The sequence below is a fragment of the Cuculus canorus genome, chromosome 6, assembly GCF_017976375.1.
Source record: "Cuculus canorus isolate bCucCan1 chromosome 6, bCucCan1.pri, whole genome shotgun sequence".
Taxonomy (NCBI): Eukaryota; Metazoa; Chordata; class Aves; order Cuculiformes; family Cuculidae; genus Cuculus; species Cuculus canorus.
In genome coordinates, this window is record NC_071406.1 from 4,071,785 (window position 1) to 4,079,938 (window position 8,154).

At 40.4% G+C, this 8,154-nt stretch overlaps 1 long non-coding RNA gene across 1 annotated transcript; it reads right to left on the reverse strand.

Annotated features, from left to right (window-relative positions):
• Positions 1-229: 229 nt before the first annotated feature.
• Positions 230-6,120, reverse strand: LOC128852550 (uncharacterized). Its single transcript, XR_008450480.1, has 4 exons — positions 5,949-6,120; positions 5,511-5,667; positions 2,109-2,268; positions 230-442 (listed from the first exon to the last, which is right to left on the reverse strand). It is a non-coding gene; the product is annotated as an uncharacterized LOC128852550 (long non-coding RNA).
• Positions 6,121-8,154: the final 2,034 nt, after the last annotated feature.

Genomic DNA, 8,154 nt, shown 5'->3' on the forward strand with positions numbered 1-8,154 from the left:
AAAGCATAGAGAAAACCCCAAATCATTCTTACATTCATTACCCATCCAGCAAGAGAATGTGCAGTTACTAGAATTTTATACGATTAGTACTCTGAAAGTCCTTTAAATGCAAACCTGTAAGAGGAAAGTAAAAACAAATCAAAGTTAATCGTGACTGGCTGGAACAAAATGCTTAAATCAATATTACGATGGCTCATCTGCTCGTCATTTAGCCATTACCTGGGAGACGAGGACCTCCTGCTATGCCTCATTTTTTTTTCTAGTACAGATTTACCATTGCCTCAGTTCTGCAGACACACATAAAGCCAAAGCCATTCCAGACTCACTCTGTCATTGCGCTGTGTACTATTCATATTTTATTTTATGTATCCTGTTTGTTCTTTACGTTGGATACAGGGATAAACACACATAAATATTGGGATGTTCAACAAGTTTAGCGCAACTGCAAGAGAAGGGAGGAAAAAAACCACCTCACATTTACAGCATCCTGGATAAAAGGCCTACATAATAATTCTCCAGAAAAATAGGTATTAAAAGATTTTCTTTGCATTAAACTCTACAATGACGATAAATGCTCCACAGTTTAGAAATATTTTGAAGGGTTTTTTTCCACTGTGTACGAAGGCCAGGTTAAAACATGTTTGTGGTACAAGTTTGGAAATAGAAACTTCATTGTCAAGCATTTGACATACAAACCTCAAGGACGTAAGGCATATAACTTAAGAAAGGGCATTTTGGTGACACTATGGACACACAAGCCCTGGTCCTTATCCTACTGGCAACAACAGAAATCCCATATCTGTCCCAGTCAGTGGCGTCTCACTGGGGTCTGCCACTGGGATCAGAATCGAAAACATTATGGACCTACTGGGCTTTTACTAAGAGCCACAAAACTTGCCCAGAAGCATAGATCATGGTGGGGGGGTTATGGCATTGCACATCTGGGCAGCAAAATCTACTTGGTCAGCATTGTAACAAATCGTTTTTAATTCTGGTTCCCAGACTGGAATAAATAAGCATTTCTTCTTTTGGGGAAATGAGAGTAAAATGGAACCAATGCCATCTCTGGAAGTAAAACCTATGATGCAACCTCAAAATAAATAACCCTTATTTGCATATACAAACACTGGAGCTTCATATGTACCTACTAATATCCCTTCCTTAAACAGTTGGGAATATCACATATGCTACAGCTCACACCAACCAGAATAATGAGGGAGGTGTTGTTTTTTGATATATTTATAAGTTCATTTATAACTCTATAGTCAAAACAACTCTGGGTTCATCAGAGCTATCCCATAAAAAAAAAAAAAGGACTGATAGCAAACAAGTTTATTTAATAATCAGCTGTCTTAACTTCAGTCCTCTCTCAGACCTGAGCATACACAGTCTTTCTTTCAGCCTAATTGCGCTGCAGTTACAGAAAGGCAAACTATGAACTGAACAGCTACTGTCACCTCCCTCTCTCTTTTCCTTTCCCAGCAGGTTAAACGTGGAAAAATGCTAAAAATCTACTGGGAGCGTGTCTAAAACGAAGTGTAAATAGGTATGGAAAACCTATGAGAAAACTGTTATGGAAGGTGACTGAATGGCAAAGTGCAAAGGGTGACAAGAAGAAAATTGTGATGGCTTACAAAAGGCAAGAGAATAAGAAAGATGTGATACAATAGATAGCTGGTGTGAGCCTATCCACTGGCTGGTAGCTCCTGTTCCACCCACCTCCCCCTCAATACCTTCATTTTTTTTGTTATGATAAGGGACATTCATGATCAGTAACAATGTTATAATGATAGTAAATGCAGGATTTAAGGTATATAAAACCTTCAGCCAACATTAGAAAGCCACCAAGGGGGAGTTACCTTGCACGAGGTTCTATTTAGTGATGGCTCCACTCTTTCACTCCCTGACTGCAAATCAGCATTTTTAGTGGACAATAGGCTCAGCAGTGGCCTTATGATTGCCTCTTTTCAAATGGAAATGGCTATCCTAACTCCTCTGCCAGGTTTTTCTTACTAGAGCACAAATTGCAGTTTACAAGGCTCTAAGGGGAAAAAAAAAATCTTAGCTGAATATCTTTTTTTTATTCGACAAACTGACATGTAAATTACCCTTTAAGTGCTCCACTCTAGGGCTCTGATCATCTCCTAATTGTCACAGTCAATTGTAGCCAACAGTCTCTTCAATCCCAAGCGCTTTGACAACAAGCATAAGGATCAAAGCAGAATCAGCTCCCTTCAATATCCTTCTGTTTAGGATGCTACAAAAAGCCTGAAAAAGAAAGGTGTAAGGGCATTAGTGGAGAAGGAACTGAGAGCAGAAAATACTATAGCAGTCATTTTCTTCTTCACTAATATTAGATATCCTTATAGACTCTGTTATCCCAAATTCAGCATGAATACATAAACATCCCAGAGAATAAATGTGGTTTAAAACGATGCGGATATATTAGTACGTAAGAATAAATGCCTAATGCTTTTCTGCTCCCTCCCGCATGCCTCCCCTCATCCTCCCACTCTGGAAAGGCATATAACAGCAATTAATTTTTTAAGAACATCTGGGTTTTCCCAAAGCAGCCCCACACTGTCTTCCAGGATAAGCTGAGCTTCAAACCAGCCTGTCCTGATGGAAACCCATCCCAAGCTGTATTCATAGGGACAGTATGACTTAAACATAAAGTGGGCTATTTGCACAGCTCTGCTTTTGCTTTCTGAAGTGCCTATAACCCCCAGGTCAGGCAGAGGCTGGAGCAAACCCTCTCGTTCAGTTGGAGTCCAACTCTAAGAACAGCCTGTTTCAGTCACATCCGAAACGACTGGGGAGGAATACAAGAATCCCTACAGCAGTCCTCAAAGTCTGCCTAGGGAATAAAATTATTTGCTGTAATTCTGAAAGAAGATTCACCTTTTCCTGTATTCCAGACCACTTTAGATCAGCACCGCACTACATCGCTTCAGCAAATTTTCCTACAAGCTTGCTGTGTTTTCTGATGTGGGTTTGCTCACTCTGCGATACCCTTTCATACCCTCAGTGCCTTGCAGACACCTCAAAGTAAGCCTTGTAGAAGCCGTGTTTCTAGGGGATAGGGGTAAGGTGGAGCTGTTTAGAGTCATATTTTTACTCCAACACTTGTATGTACCCACTACGGTAGCAGTAACTCCCACAGAGGCTCGCAAACGGCTCCTGCCGCGCAGGCTGCAGGGGAGGAATAGCATGGCTACTGCAGAAGAAGTGCTGCTGGAGTGGGAGAAAGCCTGCAGGATACCAGGGAGGCAAACTGGGCATGTGCCAAAGTCTAGAGCAACTCAAAAGGATCTCCAAATGGATAACTAGGCTTTCCAGGGTTAGGCAACCAGATCCTTTGGCCTCTTGCTGCCATAGAGAAAGGGTGCAAGAGACCTCATCCATTTGCCTGGACCTCTGCCACTTCCACTCCTGCAAAAGGAACTTTCCACAAGAGAACTCGAATGCCTGAAGCCAGTAAATAATAGGAATTAGGAGGCAAAAACCTATTTACCCCTTCATAAGAAATTCATTCGCTTCTTACAGTTATTTTTTAAGAAATTGCTACTTGACCTATCTTAAAGATGACGCACCTTATCTGTTGGCTCATATAACACTGAAAGCATAGTTAGGAGAGACAGGTGGATGTGTTTAACAACCTGCTGCCCCTTCCTACACATCCCTTCTGGATCTCTGTGTACAAGACGAGCCAAGTCAGATCCATAGACCAGTAGAAAACCAGTCATTTGTGTAACAGAATCTCAAGAAAAGGCTTTGAGGTAGAGGGTAGATGTTCCTAAACCATCACTGACATCACGTTCCCCAAAGACGATCGAAAAATTTAAAATGCAAACAGTAATCCTATTTTTACACAGAGTAGATCGGAGCTCGTAGGGAAGGCAGCACAGATGCAACAAGACTTCCTACAGAGCTGTCTCTGCGCACACCCACTGCCACGCACCCCGCCACGCTCAGAGCCCCCAGCACCACCTCGCACACAGAAATGAGCAGTATTGAGTTAGAGATGCTAAACAGAGCAAATACACCAGTTACAAAAACTGGTGAGAAAAGAGTGGCTCTGGTAATGAATAGGAGCAAAAACTCAGAATTTCTCATGGGAAACATAGTCCAAAAATATTGATTGAGAAACATCAAAAGCACTTATTTGAACGATGTTGAAATAATACAAAGCTTCATCTAATATATCATTTAAAATAAATATGAAATAAAATTTATAGAACTGTAGTGAAACATTTGTCTTGTAAAGCTGTTTTATTTCCATATTATCAAAGGGAATTTTTTTTAACTCTTTCTGGCCAAAATTTCACTGTAAAAGACACATTCTAAAGAAAATTTTCCAGCTTAGAGAAACACGTATTCCCTGCCAGCAAATTTACAAATATTTTGCAGCTCTATATAAAGATCAATAACTTCCCGAACAGTTAAATATGCATATAAATATACATACATATATGGCCCCAGTTAAATATTTTCCTTGATATTCCACTGCACAAAGCAAATTCCATTATTTTCTAGGAAAATTTGTTCCAACATACTAAGACACCTTCCAAACGAAACCTCCCCAACATTAGCAAGCTGTCCTCTAGGTATTTAGCTCACTAGAATTAACTTGGTATGTTAAGGTATTTTCACCCTCTTGTTCACCCACAAGAAAAAACTGTGAGGTCACCTGGAATGTAATTAACTTTGCTTATTTTATTTAAACTGTGTTTATTTAAACAACAGAAGCGTTTCCAAATAGCAGGACATCAGCTAACTCAGCCTGCGCTATTTTCTCACCTGACTTGAAAAGGCATCCAAATACCTATTACATAAAACTGTTGGTTCCCAGCTTTGTCTGTGGAATTGTTGCCGACAATCTGCAGAGAGATGAGTAGCAATATGTCCTGTCGTAGCCCTGGACATTTGCCTTGTTTCCAGCTGCTAAATCATAGTAAAGAAGGTTAAAATATTCTTTTCTTATCAGAACTTGTCTGGGGGGATAATTTCTCTAGAGTTTGCAAAGTACAGATTTCATTACCGGAAAGTAGTAGAAAGTCCCCATGACCATGAATGGCAGGAGATAAGCTAAATGAGATTATTTTTCCTTTAAATAAGACTTTATGGAAAAAAAATGAAAAAAAAAAAACCCTGCCCTATCAAAGAATACATTCTTTCAACGCAAAGAATCTAGAGTTGCTGGAGACCGTTAGATGGACCAAGTCATCTGTTGCACATGATCATTTCACGGTGCTTCATAGCTGCAATTTATTAAGGGCGATTGAACGATTGCCTTGCACAACTGTAACAAGGGGAAAGGTGCTTGTGCACTGGAGCAGCAGGCAAGAAAATATCTCTCTGGCTGCTCTACCTGCCTGGCAAGGCAATCATGGGTTTTCCTAGGAGCACAGGGGCTTCTTGAGGAAGAGTTACCCCAAAAACCGAGCACTGAAGGCAAATCAGAGCACGGTTTACCGATAGGATACTGGTGCCCTTTCCTACAGACTTACCATAAACCCCCGATCTGGTTGTAAAGGAGCAGAATAATAGTGCTCATTGTGTCACTGACATTTCTCTCGGAGGGGGTGGCTTTTCAGTAAGCAGCTCTGTTTCCTTATTTAGCTCCCCATCACAGTCGCGAATTTTTCAGCCCTTATTTTTATGCTTCTGTAAAGTAAAAGGATGAAAGGTTATATTGAGGAATCTAGAAGTAACAACCATAGCACGTGCACTAGTGCGATGTGAAAGTCCGTGGCCACACAACTACTTCACGACTATTGCAAGACTGCTGATACAGTTCCTAAATTACCAAGGATTAACCAGCGTGCTTTGGTCATTAAATACTTGTTCAATTCAGTCTTTCAGACAACAAAGACATACTCTTTCTCTCTGGAATGCCTTGCAGGTATCAGTGCTGAGCTTGCTAAGAACATACATCAAGTCATTACCTCTGTAACGGCCAAAGCCATGTGAAGTGCCTTCAGAAGTCCTCAGGAAGCCATCTGCTCAAGCCTCAGCAGAGACTTGTTTTAAGGAAGTGTCATGCTGCTTTTTAAGTGATTATTTCTAGATGGTGCTCAGGGGCAGGGAGGGAGAGTTGGTGACCGCAGCTTCTTCTGTGCAAAGGCAGAGATTCAAGCCATTGAATACCGACAGCAGCGATCATAGGACTTCCACTGAAGGAGCCAAATTGTGTGCAACTCCTTGCTCTTGGGGAGGAAAGGCTTTCTTGGGTGTCTTCCCTAGCTTATTAACACAGTTTCTACTGCAGTTAACTTAACCACACAGCTTCCACTCTGGTCATATCCTTCTGAGCCCAGGAAAACATCACAATCCCATTTTACCGAGGAGGATAGAGAGGCTGTTTTAACAGCAGGACTCAAGTCTTTTACAAACTAATGAGAAGATACACTGTCCAGTGAGTTCACTGAAGTCATAAAAAGTTGGTTTCAGTGCCAGGGCCACAGCACAGCAGTTCCCAGCTCCTAATCTGTGCTCGGGCTGTTTGGTATCATGAAGACCTTCCTGTTTCTAACTCCTGCTGGGTCAGCACCAAGCAGCTAAAAGCACATTAAGGACATTGCTCACTTCCAGGCTCATGCACAACAAAATACAGAACAAGGGCATCATTCACAGCCAGCGACATTAGAACTTGATTGTAAAGAAAGCTGGTTCAAATAATAACCAGAGAGTAAGAGAAAGCGTGTCTAACCACATGTCTGTTAGGAAGAATATTATGCATCATTCATCAGGAGCTCGCCTCGTGAAACTGGTTTCAATACAGGATTTTAAGTATATGGCAACTGATAGGGTGAATATAGACATTATTTTACACTAGGAGAATTCCTCTCTATTACTAAGCTGTAATTTTAATTGACATTAAGCAAGAAGAACCACAAGAAGAGAGTGAGTGCCCGTTTCTCACAGCCCATCTATCATGTGTATAGCTACTTCAGGCTCCTATACCACCAGTTTGGAAACATGCATAATTGCTTATGGTCAACATCATATCACTGCCAGATCACACATTAAACAGATAACCACTATTATTATAGGAGCAACTTCCTTGACCTCATATTTTGGTCTGGCTCCGAATTCCTGTACTTTACTAGTTTGGTTTGTTGCATTATGCCAGCCTTCTGCCTGTACATGTCATTTTCTACTCCTGTAAGTGACCGGTGCAATAGAGAGCTTGCTAGAAAAATGCATGTTTGAGCACATGAATAGAATAAATTCAAGAAATATGATCACAGTTGCTCCTGCAATGTTTTTATAAACACAGACTCTCTGCTTTTTTATTATAGTTAAGGTACAGTGTGTTATTTGGCAGAGGAATCTGACTTGAAAATGTAAAAGGTTCAGGCAACCACACATTTGGAAGTACAAATCTTTCCTTAAAACATGGCTCTGGTTTTAAAACATAGCAAAATTTCTGGAAACTTCAGTTTCTCAAAGTCTGCCAAAGCTCCAGTCACATGTAACATATTCTTGGGGCTTACATATAATGTTTCAAGTAATAAACAACATCTTGTTTAGAGCAGGATGGAAAAAAAAAGGGGGGGAAAGCACTCATTAGGAGTCAAAGCTCCCTATCGATACTAAAACCAAAACGTGTCTCTTGCAATGAAGCCTCAAAATAACTTCTATAATGCATCAATGAGAGATTCCTGTGTTCTTCATAGATCTAACAATTGAAGTTAAAATCATAGGTTAAGTTCTTAGAGGAATTCTACTATAAAAGAAAGAAAATTTCACACTCATTGAAGTGCACTCAGGTTTGCAGTAACAGAAAGAAAAGATCCGTTCATCCTAATTTGGTAACAGAATGAGTTACGTATTGTACATAACTGTACATTGTCAGTAGCCCTTCAATGCTCTCTGTATAACTCATTTATCGCACACTTTTTATTCAGGAACAAGGCTGTATTCGAAAGAAAAAAAAAAGAAAAAGAAGTTGTTTCCATCCAAGGACTCATCATGCAAAATATTCACAGCTTAAATATATGCACAGTCATCTCTACTAGTCAGACACCATTTCAGTCAGCTCATCAGAATACATATTAACAAAACGATATCAAGATACAGAACTAGCCCACCGCAGCTAAGATTGAAGCATGGGCCGTAATACCTACCTCACTGGGATCTAGGAAGGTT